Below are 22,105 nucleotides of genomic sequence, written 5' to 3' on the forward strand. Positions count from 1 at the left end.
GATTGTACATGGAGCCATACAAGTCAAATACTGTTGGATTGTCTGTCAACTGAATGAAAGAACCCACAATTAGAAGGTACCAGAGTGTATTTTAAAGAAAAATCTGTGAATATTTAGATCACATTGGTTTTTTGGTCCGCACAATCTACTACAGCCTCCAGCTGCCTATAAACACTTGTACATCAACTGTCTCACTGAAGAACTAGAACAAGCACCTTTCAGGCAGTGTGTTGCCATACAGCAAGTAATTCTAGTTCAGCATGTGACCATCTAACATGCCACCATCTTTGCAGAATAATGGCTCTGGAACAAATCAACAGTATATTTGTTGCCACGCAGCAGAGCACGGGGCTAGTTTATATTACTTTCTCCACATCTTTCAATGGCATTACTGCTGTCCGGGAGTGAGTTGAATCTTGATTTACCTCATCTATAAAGCTTCATAGCTTCATAGACTAAGGGCCTCAATTCCAAGGAACTGGCGCATTGGCTCCGATGTGCCAGTTTACTTACGTCACCCTGCGCCCCCCTAACAACACAGTGGTAGCGCTGTATTTATAATACGGTGTGTCATGGCACTCGTTAGCACAACTGTGTCAAAAATGTTGATGCTGCTGTAGCGCTTTGCTGGACTAGCATCAAAAATGTTGACGCTAGTCCAACAAAACTCGGGGAGGACCATTGAAAAGAGCCTAGCATGAGTTTAATGCCTGCACAGGGCAGGTGTTCACAAATGATGCTAGAATATCGCAGTGTAATCTTGTAGATTTCACTGCACCATTTTGTGGGCCTCTCTGCGAGGAAACGCCTTCCTTGCATACATTATACCTGGTGCAGGTACAATGTGGTGCAAAGATTACAAACTGGCGCAATGGTGACATTGTGCCAGTTTATAAATATTTTGCGGGTTGGGGGACTGTTTTGCGCCGCTGTAGCGTAAAAAAAATGATGCAACGGTGGCACAAGGGGCTTGTAAATGAGCCCCTATGTTTTATGAAATTATCATAGACATAACATCCACTTCTGTAGTTATAACAACTTGAGTCACAAAATAATTTATCTTCAACGCCTTATCCACTTCAAATACAGTTGGTTAGAAGGCAATCTGTAAGTAATGGCTTCCGGAAATGTTTGGGATCTTTCTCCTCCACAGTCATTCTTACTTGCAACAGGTGAATCTTCCATGAAATGGGTAAAAAAAGGTAGGAATATTATTTTCATTAAATTAGCATGTTTTACGATGATGAGGATCTCACGCATGACAAAAAGGAGAAAATACTTTTACATTGTTTAGGCCTGGGAGGGCTGAAAATCTATAATAGAATAGAAAATAAATTAACACAACCTGGTCAAGGAGACATTTTCACAAATGATGTGGAAGATTTGGAATGGTTTATTTTTTTTAATTAGGTTTTTGTTAAAATGTAGGTTGTTTTACACCAACTAACTGTGTGTGGCTGTCGACCGTTCTATATTCTACCACAGGAAACAAAACAAAAATGCCAGTGGAAGGCTATGTTGCCACATTAAAAAAATGGCAGCGATGTGTCGTTTTGGCAACTTGAACAGCAAACTCATTATAGATCGGATAGTAAAGCATGCTGCAAACCCTAATATACAAGATAACTTATGGACCAAAGGGGAGGCATTGCTACAAAATGTAAGGTATATACTCATAACAGCAGAGTTAACAGGTCATTGTTCCAGGGCTACTCTAAAGGTAGAGAAGAGTAATGGAAACAAGGATAAGGTTTGTAGAGTTAAGCCAAGCAAAACCCATCCCTGCAATCAAAGAAGGAAGGAAAATGTGACCTTCAACAGAGACTGCACAGGGAAGAAATATACTCCTAACAAGTGACAGGGAAAGTGTAATGCGTACATTGTTTAACGATATTAAGGGTGATTTTTTTTTCTTGGGATGATATCCTAATAATGGCAAAAACAGGTCTGAACATGATGCTAATCTTAATCAAGTGTTTATCAAATGTTGCATATATTGGAACAAAGGGCCCTTAATGCAGAGTAGTAAGTGTATATTTGCAAAGAACAATGTGACATATCTGGGTCATGAAGTGACTGAAGATGATCTTAAACCTAAGAAAGAACTATTAGAGGCTATACAAGACACTCCAATATCTAAAAACAAAGATAATGCAAAAGCATTTTTAGATCTTACAGAATTATATTCAACAATTTTCAAGGGTTTTGCATGTAAAATCTGTCATATTCAACAGTTACTGAAAATTAGGAGCACATTTGAATGGGCAGAGAACTGTCAGGTGGCATTCGAGTCATTACAATCAGATATATGTAATGCTACCATTACAAAGGGTTGAGTCTAATTAAAGTGTAGTCAGCACTGATGCCAGTGGTAGAGGAATTGGTGCTGTGTTGACACAAGTAGACATATATGGTAAAGAATGTACTAAAGCTTTTGGTTCTAGGTCCTTGACTCCCAAAAAAGAAAAATACTCTGCCATCGAGTCAGAGGCACCAGCTTATATGTGAGGACTAGAAACTATAGGCAATACATTTGGGAGACCCAAGTCATATTGCATAGTGACCACAACCCCCTTACTGATGCTCTTACTAAAAATGGGTTGTACAATGCCTCTGCTTCAGTGTATCATTCAGCAGGTAATGGTGCTGTGGAACTCTTTAACAAGGCAATTAAAGGTTCAATCCAGTTAGCCAAGAATACCAGTTTAGAACAGAAGAGGGAATTGTTTCGTACAATATGGAATATAGAGTTACGTGTAGTGCCACTACTGGTTGTAGTCTATTTGAGCTAATGAGATGCAGATCACCTGCATCTTTGTAAGGCCAACATGGTCTGGATGTTGAAAAGCAAAGTAGGTCAATTAGATGCTTGAGGGTTTAAAAAAAAAAGTTCGAACAAACACAAGCTTGTTATAAAAATACTATGATACTAAACATAATATTATAATTCAAAACAGCACTACTTACATGGGATAGAGTATATCCCACCAATCCCTATATTACCCTTTAGTGTTTACCTGAGCCTCCTCGGGATGCAGTTTTGCCATAATTGTTACTCCCATGACAGTGGAGTTTAGTGGTAAACTCGAGCCTTCATCTCAGGCTCAGTTTGTAAAACTCCTCTGCTTACTTAACACTGAAAGATGCCCTTATTTCTTTGAGTGCCATTACATCCAGTTGTTCAAAGTGCACTTCCAACCTGAGGTTGGAATGATACCTTCTCTTCTCAGGTTCAGCTCTGGAGACCTTCTGTAACTCATCACCTTCTGGAAATATTCCAGATTATCTACAAACAATGCTTTGTACATGAGTGTCAGTCCCACCTGTCACTGTTTGCTTGTAGCGCACCCATCGCCTTGTACCCTTTGACTCAATGACTGGGCTTGACATGCTGGGCATTTGTACCACAGCATCACACGGGGGTCTTTATGATGGAGCAGTCTTCGGTAATATTCACAGCTTCGACCATCTAGTCTCAAGGCCGCTGCCAGCCTCGTCTCCGCGCCTATGTGCCACTAGCCTCTCCTCTGTCTTGTCCGGGTCCTCCTTGACAGAGGTCCCGTTCATAGCATCCTTCATCTCAGTCTCCATGGCATGGGAGAGCGTGTAGGACTTCTTCAGGTCTAGCATCATCTTCAGGAACCTGTTGGGCTCCCAAAGGTCTGCCAAATGCTTTCTCTAGGTCGACATAGCTGCCCAGTTTTCATTCTGCTTATGTGCGACATTTTGATGTTTTCATATGTGACACTTCAATGTGTTATGTGTGACAATTTGTATTGATTAAACTAAACTAGTTAAGTTCATGTAGTGATATATATGCTAAAAAAAAGTTACGTAGTGATATAAATATCAGAAATTACCCCTTTAACTAGTTTTTCTAAGGCCCTTACAAAACCACTGTGTAATGGTCTAAAAAGTGCCTATGCAACGCCTGTCCCTATGCCACGTCACTAACCAACACCCTTTTCTATCATGCACGAGGCACATAGAAGGTGTGGAAGCAAAATGCTCCTCCTGCTGTGTACCTTTGTGCTCGTGAAAGATGTTCGACCAGGGTTGTGAATGACAAGCACATCCTTTCCAAAATAAACACACACATCCATGGTAAATGACTGATGGTTTGAATGGGCCCTGTCATTTACAGATGTGCACCATTCCCCATGCACTTTCAGTGGCCCAGTGTGTGTTATGTGCACTGTAAGCTCCACAAAGTTTCAAAAGAGAGTTGTGGCAGTTTAGGGGCTGGTTTTGCCCAGGATGTCTGTTCTGCATCAACAACAAACACAAAGGCACATTTATGGTGATATTTTTGCATCTCCCAAAATGGGTTAATAAAAGTTGCAGGTCTGCATCATTTTATGGAGAGATTAGCTAAAATAGTATAATTCAAATAATGAAAATAGATAAAAAATGGCAATACTGTTGTTTCTCACCAGCTGAAATGTGTCATCTGATAAAATTACCTGCACTGTCGCTGTCTTGGGGGACAACATCTAACGACCTGTTTATAAAGCGACCAAAAATTGTTTTTTTTTTCCATGATAGATGATAATAAAAGTGGCCATTTGTGCAGCATATATTCCAAATTAAATTACCTCTTGGTCGATTAATTAGGCGTTATTATTTTACTACTCGAAGGCACTCATTGCATTCAAGCCCTAGGGGGGCTACAGCCTGTTCAGCTTTGTCCACAGGGGGAACTGCTAAAGCCACTTTTCTAAATAGACCACAAATTGCTGTTTTTTTGGGTAGGGAATAATAACATTATTTATTTAGCACTTTCCACCAAGTTAATTGTTTCTTAACCGATTCATTTTTTTTTTAATGGAATGGCATTCATTTTATCGCCGCTAGAAGTTTGTAAACTCTAGCTATCCCCATGAAGATTTAAATATGCGAATAGGAATCTGCAGCAGGAGGGAGAATTAACCCACTGAGCAGCCTTACCATTATTAGAAGAAGAATGAGTCAATAATTCAAGGAAAACTCGCAACACTTTTCTCTGGAGTGAAGTCCTGAGAGATGCGGGAATTTTCCGAGATTTCAGTGGCGGCAAATGTCTGCCTTTCACTTGATGCTGCAGATACAATTAGCAAGGACCCTATTAAAAGGTAATTATGCCTCAACTTTCTGTTCATGTTACATTTGTCAATTAACACCAGATAAGCCCAGTTTGATTTTTTTTCTTTTTGATTCACTGAAAAACGAACACAAGTTCAACCAGGGCAAGGCCTGACCCGGCTTATTCAGCGTTTCTGACTCAAGCAAAACACGGGGACCAGATTTTCATTAGTATGGAGCAGGTTTCCTTCTGTCTGAGGTGCTGCGTTCCGAAATGTGATTTGTTTTGGGTTTAATATGAAGTTGTAAAAGCGTATTCATGTCTTCTGCACATACCGAGTTGTGGTCTATACAATTCTTATGCTGTAAAAAATGTAAACAAATTAAAAAATTTTTTTAGTTTTAACAGATGAGTCTTCTTAACCAATCACATGGTACCACGTGAGATGACAAAGGCAGCGTATTTTATGTGTATGATTTCACATTTCAAAAGCCAGCAGCCAGAGCAGTTAATTGTCTTTACAGCCCTTGACAAATGCCTGAAAGCAAACAGGTCTATCAGTTCAGCTGTAAAGTAGGCTGGGAAGAGAGATCTGATTACAGAACTCAAAACGTGGCTTTACAACAGAACTCTAAACTAGGCTGTAATCAGAGCTCCAAACAGGCTTGCAAATAGAGTTGTAAACAAGACTGTAAACAGGGCTGAAATAGAACTTTGAATGTGGCTGTAAACACGGCTGTAAAAAGAGGTCCAAACAGCGCTGTAAGTTCACATGACAATATGGCTTTGCAACAGAGCTTTAAACATCTTTTAAGCAGAGCTCTCAACAGGCTTTCAAAGAGATATCTAGACAGGTGTGTAAACAGAGCTCCACAGTGGGCGGTAAACAGGTCTCTAAACGTGGCTGGATGAGGATGTAAACATAGCTCCAAACAGGGCTGTAAACAGAGTTCTAAACAGAGCTAAAACGTAGCTCTAAAGAGAGCTGTAAACAGATTTCTAAAGAGAGCTGTAAACACCGTTCTAAACAGAGCTGTAAACAGAGTTTTAAAGAGAGGGTTAGACATAGTTTCAAACAGAGCTGTAAAGAGTTCTAAAGAGACCTGTTAGAGTTCTAAGGAGAGCTGTAAACATCGTTCTAAACAGCTGTGAACAGAGTTCTAAAGAGAGGTGTAAACACAGTTTCAAAAAGAGCTGTAAAGAGTTCTAAAGAGAGCTGTAAACATATTTCTAAAGAAAGCTGTAAACATTGTTCTAAACAGCTGTGAACAGAGTTCTAAAGAGAGGTGTAAACACAGTTTCAAACAGAGCTGTAAAGAGTTCTAAAGGGAGCTGTAAACATATTTCTAAAGAGAGCTGTAAACATTGTTCTAAATATTCACCTCCAGCAACTGGGTCACATGGACCGACTTCACCATCACCCTATTCAGCATCTCCAGCCCTCGTACCGCCTCCCACAGCACCCAGCGACCCCCATCACAGCTGGAGTTATAGACCCAATGGACCGATGCCCTCAGCACATCCAACCCAGATGCTGCCACAAACTTGGACCTGGATGTCAAAAACTTCAACACCTCGATCACCAGCTGCACCAACAGCATCACCACTGCAAGACCAACAGACACAGGAGATCCACCAAACAGTCCATATGGCACACCAAAGAACTGAGAACAGAAAAACACAACTGCAAACAACTGGAAAGAAGATGACACGCAAGCAAAGACACCTCCAACATGACCACCTTAAAGACCTCCCTCAACCTCTACCACCGGCTGCTGAGGGAGAAGAATTAGAATGCCCCAGCCACTTGCATCCAATCCAGATCCAACCGCAGCAAATAACTCTTCAACATCTTCAGGGAGTTCTCCTGTCTTGTAGCCACAGAGAGCAGCATCACCCCCTCACAAGAACTTTATGACACCCTTTCCAACTTCTTTCATGACAAATCACCACCATCTACAAAAACTTTGAACCCCAAGCCAGGCCTACAGACTTCCTCAACCAACACTCCCTCACCGCAACCAGCACCAACCACTGGCTGACCACCCCCCAGCCCACTACCTTCATGAACTCTGTTGACTCAGGAGCTCCCACAGACCCTTGCCCACACCACATCCCCAACCTCAGAAGCCACAGGATCAGTCGAGTACTCAGCACCCTGTTCAACACCTCATTAGCCACAGCCACTTTACCCGAAGACTGGAAACATACTGAGGTCAAACCAATACTCAAGAAGTCATCAGCAGACCTCAGCGAACTCAAAACCTACTGCCCCATCTCCCAGCTCCCCTTCCTTACCAAGGTCCTGGAGAAGGCCATCAACAAGCAACTCACAAAATATCTGGAGGAGAACCACCTCTCAATACCTCTCAGTCTGGATTCCATAGCAACCACAGAACCAAGAATCCTCCTCGACCTCTCAACGGTATTCAACTTTGTGTCCCACCACACACTGACTACGAGGCATCACCACATTGGAATCCAAAGGGGCGCGCTCAGATGGATCAACTCCTTCCTCACTGGAAGAACACAGAAGGTCCGCCTACCACCGTTCACCTCTGAACCCAAGGCCATCATCTGCGGTAGCCCCCAAGGCTCATTCGTCAGACTCACACTCTTCAACACCTACATGACCCCCTTGACCACCATCATCTGATCCCATGGACTAAACATCATAATCTACGTAGATGACACCCAACTCATGCTCTCCCTCTTCGAAGACCCTACCACCACCAGAACCAACTTCCACAGGTGCATGACGTGCGTTGCAATTGGAAGAAGGGCAACTGCCCTAAGTTAAAAACAAAAGGAAGTACTGGTCTTCTTGAATAATACCAGACCAACTAGGACCACAACCCACATCTCCTGACCATGCCAAAAATCTTGGCATCATCCTGGTTAGCAAGTTGACTATGAAGTCCCATATCAGCACAGTCTCCTCCGCCTGCTTCCTCACACTGTGCATGCTACAAATAATCTTAAAATGGCTCCCCCATGGCACAAGATGCACAGTCACACAGGCCCTAATCAGCAGCCGACAGGACTATGGCAACGCTCTCTACAAAAGGATCACCACACATCTCCTACAGAGACTTCAGAGCATACAGAATCCCCTAGACAAACCCACATCACCCTCCCAGAAAAAAACACCTGCTCCCCACACAAAAAATATGCCAATTCAAGCTTATGATCTACACATAAAAGACACTACACAACCAGGGACACACCTACATCAATCACCTTCTGAGCTTTCACCAACCTTCCACACAGCTCCACTCCCCATCCCTCTTGCTTGCCCACAACCTAACTTTCACCAAAGCAGACGCGGAGGAAGCTCCTTCTCCTACTTCACAGCGAAGACATGGAATAACCTTCCCCTCCAGCTACAGTCCTTCGCCTCTCTTTTGGAATTCCAAAGGGCACTCAGGACCTTTGGCAATATAACAGACCATTGAGGGCAGAAGGAAGAGGCAGAGGCCGTGCCAATACAACCATGCATGCCAACAGACTGTTTCAGACAGGAGACTCCTGATGTTTTTAAGCCCAAAAGGGCTCTATGGAGAAAATCAGTTCCCTAGGTTTTTTTTCAAAATCTCGTTCTTACCAAGTTCACAATTTTGGCAAGTATGGTGTATTGGATCAAGGATGGCAGGAGTGGGGTAGGGACATGGACTCAGATAACAGACAGCAGCTGAGAGATAGGCATGGGCACCAAACTGACCTTACAGGTTAAGCGTTAGGGGTTGCAGCAGCACAATACACCACACATGGCAAGCAGGATGGCAGTGCAGCACAACAGACCAGGAAAGCAATAGGTAGGGGGCAGGGCCATGCGCATGGATAACAGAGAGCAGAGAGGAAAGAGGCAAGGGCAGCAAGCTGACCATACTGGACAGACATGCAGAACAGTTGCAGCATACTGGACCATGGAGGGCAGGAGGCAGGGGCAGCACATTAGACCATGCAGTGTAGGAGGGGAGAGGGCTGGTGCATGAACTTGGACAACAGAGGGTAGGGAGGAGATGGATGGGGCATCAAGCTAACTGTTCAGGACAGGCGGGAAGGGACGTGTCAGTACAATGGCCACCCAGGGCTGTAATGAGGGAGCAGGGACATGGACGTAGGCAGTGAATGGCAAGGAGGAGGGGGGTAGGAGCAGAAAGCTTGGGTGGGGGCAGTACCATGACAGGCCAGGCCCTGCGTCCAGCTCCACCGGCCCCCACCGTGCATTGCAATGGGCATCTTACCTAACGTTAAAAAACACTAGAAATTCAATGAAAAAAAACAAGTTTACAGGGATGTTATAGTTAGGAAGAAGAATTTAAAAAACCTTAGAAATTTGCTAAACAACCAATGGTTACAGGGACATTATAGTTAGATTAAGATTTTACACACACAAACCCATAGAAAATTCAGCTGTTTTAGTTAGAGTTATTTCAAATAACTAGAACTCGTGCCATAAGGTAACTATAACTCGCACCCTTGCCAGGCACTGATAATTACCCCAGTTATTACATCACTCATGACATCTTCTTTGATATCATTGATAATATCACTGTAACATTTGCAGTGAAATTATTGATGAAAAATCTGTGCATGGTGAGGGCGCAAATTATAGCTACCTTAGGGCACGAGTTATAGTTACTTGAACAAAACTACCTTTGGTTGTTTAGTGTGTGTATGGGAAACTGGAGAGTAAATTATTGAGAAAACCAACAGCAGGAAGTTCCACCTTACACGCATCCAGTTTCCATTCCAAACACACCATATACAATATCCCTTATGGAGAACTTTTAAGAGTTAAAAAGAATTGCAGTTTGAAGCATGACTGGGACGAAAGCAAACATGAGACAGTAGCACGTTTCTTACAGAGAGGCTATCCGAAACAGGTCATTGAGGCTGCAGTGATAAAAGTAGAGTGAAAAAGTAGAGAATCAATTGTATTCCCTAAAATCACACAAAAAAGGGAGAGTCTTCAGATTAAGATAATCACAATTTACAGCTCACAAACAGCTGAGGACGATAGTGAGGAGACACTTGGGGGATCAGGATGTGGGCCATGTGATACATGGTTCTGCTCATATCACATTCAGAAGGACTCAAGCTATGAGAAACCCCTTAGTAACTAGTAGCCCAGAGGTTGGAAGGGAAGTCACACAGTTACATCACAAGGGTTTGCGTAAGTGCCATAGGTGCAAGGCATTCGAACATGGCTTAAACATCACCTTTTTTGGGTAAACCAATAGATATTCATGGACCATATAATTGCAGGACAATTTGCAATCTATGAATTGTTGTGTTCATGTAGCCTGCGTTACGTAGGCAGTACTAAGCTACAAGTCCACAAAAGAACTTTGCAGCATCTAAGAGCCATAACAAATAGAAATTGTTCATACCTGTTAGTCCGACATTTTTCGGAGAAACATGGCAATGACACAAACCATTTAAAGTATTGTGGGATAGATGCAGTTCCAGTACATCCCAGGGGTGGCGATAGGGAATAAGAATTGAGACAGAAGGAGAACAGATCTATTATGAAATTGGATCGCAAGATCGCGGATGGGTTGAATACGAAGAAGGAGTTGTACAGACTTTTATAATAGGATCCAAGGCTTTCTAAGTAGCATAGTCACTCAATAATAATGAAATATGCCAAAGGGAAGAGATAACTTTAATATTATACCCTTCACAAAAAATGGGGAAATGAAAGGCTCATTTCTTACCAATATAACTAGTGAGAGTATGACATGGACATAACAACAAAATAATGTGACATATGGTGAACAAGTACATTCAGGGTACAGGGGAATCATTGAATCTGAGTGATTGTAATAGGAAATCATGGGTATGTAGAAATCATGGACGAAAAGAGGAGTGATTTGAGTGAAAACATTGTGGAGGGCAGTTCTGATTAGGAGGACCCAGAAGACATATGAGAACTATACACATAAGGTTGATTCTAAATTATGCAATTAACTGTACCCACTTGGGTTTGATAGTCTATTAAATGTTATTTAACAGTAAAAGGCCCCGTGGTGAATGAACGACTGAATGAAAGTCATGAGTTGGTGATAGGTTGAGTGATTATTACCCACTTGAGGTATAATAGACTGATTGCATCAAGATGCACATCCACTTCTGTGTAATCATGTATTTCCAAGAAATAGTACGAAATGGTATTGCAGATCTCAAATTTAATGAACAGAACAATACAGAACACTGAAATTTGTTAATGTTACTTGATTTGACAATTCATGTATTGAAAGCACAATATTGTGTATGAACAGAAAAGAGATATTCCCCTGTTACAGCTTAAAATTTATTGATTGCTTGCCATGCCGAACAAAGATGAAGTAGTATTTTGTCTGTGTTTATAGCAACATTATCACGTGGTGAGGTTAAAAATGTAACGCTGTGATGCTGAGCTTCATGTGAACAAGGCCATTGTGTTTGGCCGAAACGCGTAATGGGAGATGAGGTGCAGGAATAAAATTGCTAAAACCAGAAGCGTTCCATGCCTGGATGTTTTGGAGGAGCGACAGGAGAGGAGATTGTGTGTGTGTGTATATATATATATATATATATATATATATATATATATATATATATATATTTGTCCCAAAAGTTCCAATTAAGGCGCGCTTTCTTAATGTTGGTGCCCGCGCCAGGGGAGGACCTTTCCCTTAATTTATTTCCACACCAACTTGACACTTCTGTCAACGAGGCGGCAGCACTCACAGGATTTTCACAAAATCTTCATTTAATAGGTGAAAATTATACCAGACAAACAAACACCGACCTTCACAGTCTTGATCACGGTAATTATCCAATCCATTAAGTGCTCTACTTATACTTTCCATCTCATTTATGCCTTTATGTGGCATTCTGGGATATGTCATTTTAAAAGTGTATTTGCAACATTTAATTATAATAAATCAAATTTTCTCTCACCAAATACAATAAATTCATTTACCCCACTACATTACCAAACCAACAAAAACACAAAAATATATATTACACAACTTAAAAACACAAATCATTCTACATATTTCTCAAATTATGCACACTTACCAATGTCACCCATATCTAAATTCAAATTACACAAGTATCTGTATATATTATTATTACATCTTTATCAATTTCTAAATCCACATGTATAATATTGAATTGTATATTTTTATACTTCCTTGTAGGACTCGTATCCCAATTTTTTACTTCTTCATTTTTCGATTCTCTACATGTAGTATTTGCATTTCCTTATTTATTTGTTAACCGATACTAGATCTCAATTCATTTCATATTTACAGATGACAGTAAAACTCCTCGTCGCAGTTGATCCCAAATGGGATCTTAGTTTTTAATCTGATGATATATCTAGACTCTAAACGCCTCAACTTTTGGACTCTATCACCTCCTCGTTCATGTTTTGCTATTGTCGCAATACCATAGTATTTCATGTGTAACCAATTTGATTCTAAGTGGGTCTTTAGTTGTTTGGTCATGGCATAGGTATTGTAATAATTTTGTACCGCTCTAATGTGTTCAAGAATATGCTTTTTTAAAGGGCATATGGTACTACCAACGTACCTAAGACCACACCGACACTCTATAACATAAACCACGAAAGTTGTTTCACATGTGATTCTATCTCTAATTATGATTTCTTTACCTTGAAAATCTGTTATTGCTTTTTTGTTGCAACCAATTTTGCACGCTTTGCACTTTTTGCAACAAAAAAAGCCCTTGTTTGCATCAACTAACCAATTTACCATATGACCATTTACCAAATGACTTCTCACTAGCATATCTTTTAGTGATGGTACTTTCCTATATGTAATTAAAGGATAAGTACCTACTCACTGCCCAATATCATTATCTCTTTGAATCAAGTACCAATATCTCTTCAATATATTGATTATCTGTTGGTTCTCTTTACTATAGTCCATGACAAGTCTTAACTCATCATTCTTCATCATTGATCATTCTGACATTTTTTTATTCTTCACCAATACATGTGCTCGTGTCATTGCTCTTGCTTTTGTTTCACCTTGTTCTATTGCCTTCAATTTATAACCTCTATTTATGAATCTCTGTTTTGTTTCTCCAAATTTTTTATCCATATCTCGTTCATTAGAACAATTCCTTTTGATACGGATAAATTCACCATATGGAATACTTTTGATTAATGATCTCGGATGGAAACTTGTACCATGTAGTATACTGTTGGTTACAGTAGGTTTTCTATGTAATGTAGTTTGTAACTCATCTGCTTCAATGTATACTAATACATCTAAAAACTCAATAGAGATCTTACTTGTCTTATATGTAAATTGCAATCAAACATCATTATCATCCAACCGAATAAAAAATTCACTAACCAGATCACCACCTTATCCATATAATATTCATTCCCTGATCCCAACATATTCATGTTTAATCATCAAATATATAAACAAATCTGTGGGACAGCCATGGGAGTGTCCTTTTCTCCAAGTTATGCAAATCTCATGATGGGATGGTGGGAGAAATGCATAGCTTGGGATCAGGAGAATGAGTTGGTGTGGAATATATATATATATATATATATATATATATATATATATATATATATATATATATATATATATATATATATATACATGATTTACTGAAAAAAAATAAAGGTGACAGGGACTTTATAGTTAGGAAATAGAATTTAAAAAACCTTAGAAATTCATTGAAAAAACTTAAAAGGTTACAGGGGCATTCTAATTAGGTCCTGAATTTCCTTTCACAAAACCAGATAAATTCAGCAGTTATAGTTACCTGAGCTAACTATAACTTGCGCCCCTGTAATGCACTGCTTATAACATCACATATTACATCAGTCATGACATAGTGAGTGACATCACTGATGACATCACTTAGTATACGTTAATCCAAACACCGCTGCACACGACCTAAGGGATTTGGCCACAGCCTGTCTCTCTTGGTGTAAAAATAGATGTAAGAGGGTGTATCCGGGGTGAGAGTGGCTGTGAGAGCACATGCATCAGTGTCTTAGTGGGTGCGTTAATGTCTGAGTGGGTCTGTGAGTGGGTGCATGAGGCTCTGAGTGGCCTGAGAGTGGGTGTATGAGTGTCTCAGTGGGTCTGTGTGTGGGTGCATCAGTGTTTCCCTGGGTTCTTTTGGTGGGTGCATCAGTGTCTGAGTGGGTCTGTGAATGGGTGCATGAGGGTCTCAATCGGTCTGTGAGTGGGTGCATGAGGGCCTGATTGGATATGTGAGTGGGTGTGTGAGGGTCTGAATGGGTGTGTGAGTGGGTGCATCAGTGTCTGTGATGTGTCAGTTTCTGTGTGGGTCTGTGAAGGGGTTTGTGAGGGTCTGAGTGGGTCAGAGAGTGGGTTAGACAGTGTCTGAGTGGGTCTGTGAGTGGGTGCATGAGGGTCTCAGTGGGTCTGTGTGTGGGTGCATCAGTGTCTCACTGGGTCTGTGAGTGGGTGCACCAGTGTCTGTGTGGGTTTATGAGTGGGTGCATGAGGGTCTGAGTGGGTCTGTGAGTGGATGTGTGAGGGTTTCAGTGGGTCTGTGAGTGGGTGTGTGAGGCTTTGAGTGGTCTGTGAGTGTGTGTATGAGTGTCTCAGTGGGTCTGTTTGTGGGTGCATCAGTGTCTCACTGGGTCTGTGAGTGGGTGCATCAGTGTCTGAATGGGTCTGTGAGTGGGTGCATGAGAGTCTGAGTGGGTGCTAAAGTATCTGAGTGGGTGTGTAAATCTCTGAGTGCATGAATAAGTGAACTAATGTCAGGATACTTCAATTCGATTTCCTCAGAAGCAGAAGATAACTCCTCAGTCCCGACCCGAGCTACTCACAACGAATATTAATCCTTCGTGCTGAGTACCCCGGAGGGGGAAAGGGGAATGGGATGGTAGAGAGACTGCCACAGAGATGATGAACGCCAGTACTCAGTCTGCCTCTTCACATCTAAGATTGGATACAGCACCTGCAAGAGTCACAGTCGCAATTACTAGGGACATACAACATCAGTTTTTCACTTTCTACTCTCAACACTTAATTCTCTTTAATTCTACTATTTCTTCACTCACCCTGAGTTCTCTGTAGCCTTGCTTCTCTATATAAATGATAGCTCTTCTTAAAAAAATGCTTATTACTGATTCTGGAAGAACTTCTCAACCTTTGTTAGAGATTGGTTTTATGTTGCTATCTATATATATATAGTTGGTGATAATGAGTTCTTCAAATCAGCTGATGTTATTTAATTTCTCCTGTCTTATTGTGACTTCTGTCAATACTTGTATTTGTAAATGCTTGTTTATTAAAGTTAGTTTCTCCTTTCTTACTTCGACATTTGTTGATAACTTGTAGTTGTAAATGCTCTTGTTTATTTAAGTTTGTTTCTCTTTTAAACTCTATTTTGGTTTATTACCATTGAATTTGTAAATGCTTATTGTTAACAGTTCGTTTCTCCTTTAAACTTGGCCTTTGTTTATAACCTTGACATTTGTAGATACTTGCTCTTTTAAAGTTTGTTTTTTCTTTGACTTTAATATCTTAAACAAGAACCTTGTAAACATAAGGTTAATTCATACATTAACTCTGTAGCCTTGCCGACTTCCAGGGGAACGGTCTACTATCAAACTCTTCGAATAAACCTTGACAATATTTATCATTTTTCTGTAATATAATCTTCAAATGTAATTTTACCTCACAGGAGTTTCTGTTCTGAAGCGCGCTCTCTCTCCACACAGCTGATTCCTGTCAGACCTCAGTTGAAGTGCAAGGCTTCCAGCTGGAGACCTCGTAACCTAGCAACCAACCGATTGCAAGACTAGAACTGTAACTAACCTTCAGGACTCACAGCGGCCATCTTGGATCTTCTCTTCTTGATTCTTCCTTTGAAATAAGCGCAAGATTACTCTGCAAACCTTCTTCCAGTTTGGGCTTTGCTGTCTCCACTGAGGATATCTCTTTGCTTTTCTCATGCACTTCTTTGATTTGACTTGGCAAGTTTGTGTGGTCATGACAGTACTCCCCCTCAAGGAACAATTCTCCAATTTAGGTTTGCTGGGGTAGGTTATATGAAAGTTTCTCACTAATCTTGAAGCATGTACATACTCGTGCGGCTCCCAGGATCGTTCCTCTGGACCATAACCTTTCCAATCAATTAGATAATAAAGCTGGCCATTACGGATTTTGGAATCTAAGATTTGATTGACCTCATACTCTTCTGCAGAGCTAATCTGGATAGGAATTGGAGGGGAGTTTTGACGTAAATTTGGAGGACTGTTCTTTAACAAGGAGACATGGAAAACAGGATGTATCTTTAGATGAGCTGGCAACTGCAATTTAACTGCCACTGGATTGATCATCTTGTCAACTTTGAATGGGCCTATAAATCGTGGCTGAAATTTGCGATTTCCTTTGAGACGTAAATGACGAGTGGATAACCAAACTTTGTCTCCTTTCGAATAAATGGGTCTCTCTCTTCTTTTTCTATCAGCCTGAGTCTTATATGAGTCTTTTGCTTGAATGATGTTTTTTCTAGCCCTAACTAACGTGGTCTGCAAATCCCTCACCATCTCATCTACTGCAGGCACTGAATCATCTTCTTTACCCAACATTACATTAGGATGTCTACCATGGTTCAGATAAAAGGGGGTGAACCCAGTGGTGGAATGAACAGCATTATTGTAAGCAAATTCAGCTGCCCACATCAACTCGGGCCATTCCTTCTCTTTATCGAATAAATTGAGTCTTAAATACTGTTCTAACTCTTGATTCACTCTCTCTGTTTGCCCATCGGTTTCAGGATGGTAACTGGTAGAGTAACGAGAATCAATTCCTAATCTTTTACTAAAGGCCTTCCAAAAGCGAGAAACAAATTGGGACCCCCTGTCTGAAACTAGAATTTTTGGGATACCATGGGCACGTACTATGGGCCATATTTATACTCTGTTTGCGCCGGATTTGCGTCGTTTTTTTTAACGCAAATTCGACGCAAAACGAACTCCTTATTTATACTTTGGCGTTAGACGCATCTAGCGCCAAAGTTCATGGAGTGTGCGTCATTTCTTAGCGTGGACACCTTCCTTGCGTTAATGATATGCAAGGTAGGCGTTCCCATCTAAAAAATTACTCCGAGGCATGTGCGCCGTATTTATACTCCCAGGCAAAAATGACGCCCGGGAGTGGGCGGGTCAAAAAAAATGACGTCCAGCCGCTTTTGCGTCATTTTTTAGCGCCTGGTCAGGGCAGGCGTTAAAGGACCTGTGGGCTCGGAAGGAGCCCAGAGGTGCCCTCCCATGCCCCCAGGGACACCCCCTGCCACCCTTGCCCACCCCAGGAGGACACCCAAGGATGGAGGGATCCACCCTTGGGACATTAAGGTAAGTGCTGGTAAGTATATATATATTTTTTTTTGTGGCATAGGTGGGCCTGATTTGTGCCCCCCTACATGCCACTATGCCCAATGACCATGCCCAGGGGACATAAGTCCCCTGGGCATGGCCATTGGGCAAGGGGGCATGACTCCTGTCTTTGCTAAGACAGGAGTCATTTCAATGGGGGTTGGGAGTCAAAATAAATGGCGCAAATCGGGTTGAGGTGAAAATTTTGCCTCAGCCTGACTTGCCCCATTTTTTGACGCCCAAGCTCCATTTTCCCCTACGCCGGCGCTGCCTGGTGTAAGTCATTTTTTTTTACACACACCAGGCAGCTCCGCCGGCTAACGCCGGCTAACGCCGGCTAACGTCATTGAATAAATACGGCACCCGCACGGCGCTTCAGAATGGCGTTAGCCAGCGCTAAATTTTTTGGCGCACAACTGCGTTGGCGCAGTTGTGCGTCGAAAAGTATAAATATGGCCCTATGTGTTGTGTAAACAACTGTGCAACCTGTGGGGCTCGAGGGATTTCTTTCAAAGGAATGAAATGCGCCATTTTAGTGAAAGTGTCTACAAAAACTAGGATAGTGTTAAAACCTTGGCTACTAGGGAGGTCCACTATAAGATCCATAGTAACAGTATGCCAGGCATGGGGTGCAGTGGGCAAAGGTCTTAACAGACCTTGTGAAGCTGTTCTATTTGATTTCCCTCTTTGACATTTGTCACAAGTTGACACATATTGTCTTATCTGAGTTTTCATTTTTGGCCACCAAAATTCTCGTTGTATTAGATTTTGAGTCTTTTGAATTCCTTTGTGTCCAGCCAATTGATCGTCATGATAAGCCTGAAGAATTTTTTCTTTGACTGCCAATAGCTCCTTATCCGCAATTGAATAATTTATCTCTGGTGGTGTTCATTTTCGAGAGAAATAGGCCACTGGATGTAATTGACCTGTATCTTTATGACGATGGGAAAGGATACCTCCTATGGCAACATCTGAAGCATCTGCCTCCACATAATATGGCTCATCTGGATTGGGGTGGAGCAAGATTGGAGCTGAGACGAAGGAATTCTTCAAAAAATTAAAAGCATTTTCAGCTTCTTTTGTCCACTCAAACTTCACTCCTTTCTTCAACAATCGAGTAATGGGTGTAACTGTTTGAGAAAAATTGGATATGAATCTTCAATAAAAATTAGCGAACCCCAAGAAACTCTGGATCTCTTTGACATTGCAAGGAGAAGGCCAATGTTGCACTGTCTTTATCTTGGCAGGATCCATACTAACTCCTTCTGATGACAAAATGAATCCTAAGAACTCAACTCGTTCCACATGAAATGCACACTTCTCCAATTTTACATAGAGATGGTTTTCTTGCAACCCTGTGAGGATGGATCGAACATGGGAAATGTGCTCCTGTAGATTGTCGGAAAAGATTAAAATGCCATCTATATAAACCACGGCAATCCGGTCGAGGAATTCTCCTAATATATCATTAACGAAATGCTGGAAGGCAGCGGGAGCATTGCATAACCCATAAGGCATCACTTGATATTCAAATAATCCGTATCGAGTCCGAAAAGCGGTTTTCCATTCATCCCCTGAAGCCACTCGAATCAAATGATATGCTCCTCGCAGGTCCAATTTGGTGTAGATTCTAGCATTCTTTACTTGATCTAATAAAACTGACACTAAAGGCAGTGGATATCGATTCTTGATGGTAACCTGATTGAGGGCTCGATAATCAATGCAAGTTCGAAGACTCCCATCCTTCTTTGGTATGAAAAATAGTAGGGATGACACTGGAGATTCAGAAGGACGAATAAAACCATTAGCAAGATATTGATCCAAATACTCCTTTAAATGTTGATTCTCTGCTTCGGTCAATGCGTATATTCTGCTACATGGCAATATCGCACCTGGCTCCAGTTCAATTTTGCAGTCGTAGGGTCGATGTGGTGGCAATTTCTCAGCCTCCTTTTCATCAAAAACGGCGACTAAATCCTCATATTCTTTTGGGATTTCTGCTGTCTTTAGTGCACAGATCATTGAAGAGTGTGATGATAAACAGGCCGCTTGGGACTTGGTGGACACTTCCACTCCATCATGAAAGCAATTCTCTGTGCAGTAAGAGGAATTCATCTTGATCGTTCTTTTGCTCCAATCAATTTGTGGATTATGTTCTGTAAGCCAGGGCAGACCCAAAATGAGTTGAAATTGTGGAGCATCTATCAAATTAAAGATTATCTGCTCCTGATGTCCACCAAAACCTTGCATCTGATTTGGTTCGGTCTCATGGGAAATGGGTCCTGAAGAAAGATTGGTTCCATCCACAGCTCTTACTACTTCCAAAGTAGATTTCTTGATAAATCGAATACCCATTTTACGAGCGTATTTATGATACTCTCTTCTCTTTTCTGCTCTTCGTTCAGTTAACCGGTGGTCAATCTGTAACACAAGATCAATTAACTCCGAAATTTCGGTGGGTCTATTTGGAACTTGTGCTAAGGCATCTTTCAATTCATCTCTCAGTCCACGATAAAATATGGCGGCTCTTTTTGACTCCGGCCAGGCAGTCTCTACAATGAGTTTATTGAAATGAGCCAGATAGGCTACTAGATCTTTATTACCTTGCCTGATTTCCAGTAGTTCATTGTCAGTGGCTTGAGCTGCAGTTCGCCGATCAAATATTCTTAAGAACTCTTCCTTGAAATTTTGGAAATTATATAAAACAGGATAATTTCTGGAAATTATTGGCATGGACCATGCGGCCGCATCTCCTGTCAGATAAGACAATATAAATGCCACTTTGGACTGGTCTTCGGAAAAAATGACTGGTCTACATAAAAAATGCAATGAGCATTGGGTCAGAAAAATCTGCGCCTTATTTGGATCCCCACCGAAGCGCTCGGGTTGAGCCAAAGGAATAATAGGGGAAACTGCATGGATTACTTGAGTGGATATACCTGCAGACTGTGAAGGGCTAGGGATTTGTGAAAACACAGATTCATTTGATTTAGCGGTGTTCCCTAACTCATTTATTCGCTGTTTTATTTGGACTGTTTCTTCTATGGTGTTATTTAATTGTTTCTGTAACCCTTCCAAAACGGTGGCTAATGCTTTTATATCAATTCCTTCTGCCATTCTGCTCAGGAGGAAATCTGTTTTTTCCCTAAAATTAGGGTGAGGGCACTTCAATCTGTCAGGATACTTCAATTCGATTTCCTCAGAAGCAGAAGATAACTCCTAAGTCCCGACCCGAGCTACTCACAACGAATATTAATCCTTCGTGCTGAGTACCCCGGAGGGGGAAAGGGGAATGGGATGGTAGAGAGACTGCCACAGAGATGATGAACGCCAGTACTCAGTCTGCCTCTTCACATCTAAGATTGGATACAGCACCTGCAAGAGTCACAGTCGCAATTACTAGGGACATACAACATCAGTTTTTCACTTTCTACTCTCAACACTTAATTCTCTTTAATTCTACTATTTCTTCACTCACCCTGAGTTCTCTGTAGCCTTACTTCTCTCTATAAATGATAGCTCTTCTTAAAAAAATGCTTATTACTGATTCTGGAAGAACTTCTCAACCTTTGTTAGAGATTGGTTTTATGTTGCTATATATATATATATATAGTTGGTGATAATGCGTTCTTCAAATCAGCTCATGTTATTTAATTTCTCCTGTCTTATTGTGACTTCTGTCAATACGTGTATTTGTAAATGCTTGTTTATTAAAGTTTGTTTCTCCTTTCTTACTTTGACATTTGTTGATAACTTGTTTTTGTAAATGCTTGTTTATTACAGTTAGTTTCTCCTTCCTTACTTCAACATCTGTCGATAACTTGTAGTTGTAAATGCTTGTTTATTTAAGTTTGTTTCTCTTTTAAACTCTATTTTGGTTTATTACCATTGAATTTGTAAATGCTTATTTGTTAACAGTTCGTTTCTCCTTTAAACTTGGCCTTTGTTTATAACCTTGACATTTGTAGATACTTGCTCTTTTAAAGTTCGTTTTTTCTTTGACTTTAATGTCTTAAACAAGAACCTTGTAAACATAAGGTTAATTCATACATTAACTCTGTAGCCTTGCCGACTTCCACGGGAACGGTCTACTATCAAACTCTTCGAATTAACCTTGACAATATTTATAATTTTTCTGTAATATAATCTTCAAATGTAATTTTACCTCACAGGAGTTTCTGTTCTGAAGCGCGCTCTCTCCCCACACAGCTGATTCCTGTCAGGCCTCAGTTGAAGTGCAAGGCTTCCAGCTGGAGAGCTCGTAACCTAGCAACCAACCGATTGCAAGACTAGAACTGTAACTAACCTTCAGGACTCACAGCGGCCATCTTGGATCTTCTCTTCTTGATTCTTCCTTTGAAATAAGTGCAAGATTACTCTGCAAACCTTCTTCCAGTTTGGGCTTTGCTGTCTCCACTGAGGATATCACTTTGCTTTTCTCATGCACTTCTTTGATTTGACTTGGCAAGTTTGTGTGGTCATGACAACTAATTAGTTTATGAATGAGTCTGTGGTTTCTCTTCCAAATTTTTTCATGTTCTCGAATATTTTGCAAATAATTCACAAATATTCACGAATATCACCCATGGTAATGCAAAATTATATTAAACACATAATTTGCCCCTAAAACACACCTA

This window comes from Pleurodeles waltl, chromosome 3_1, assembly GCF_031143425.1.
Source record: "Pleurodeles waltl isolate 20211129_DDA chromosome 3_1, aPleWal1.hap1.20221129, whole genome shotgun sequence".
In the NCBI taxonomy this organism is placed as follows: domain Eukaryota; kingdom Metazoa; phylum Chordata; class Amphibia; order Caudata; family Salamandridae; genus Pleurodeles; species Pleurodeles waltl.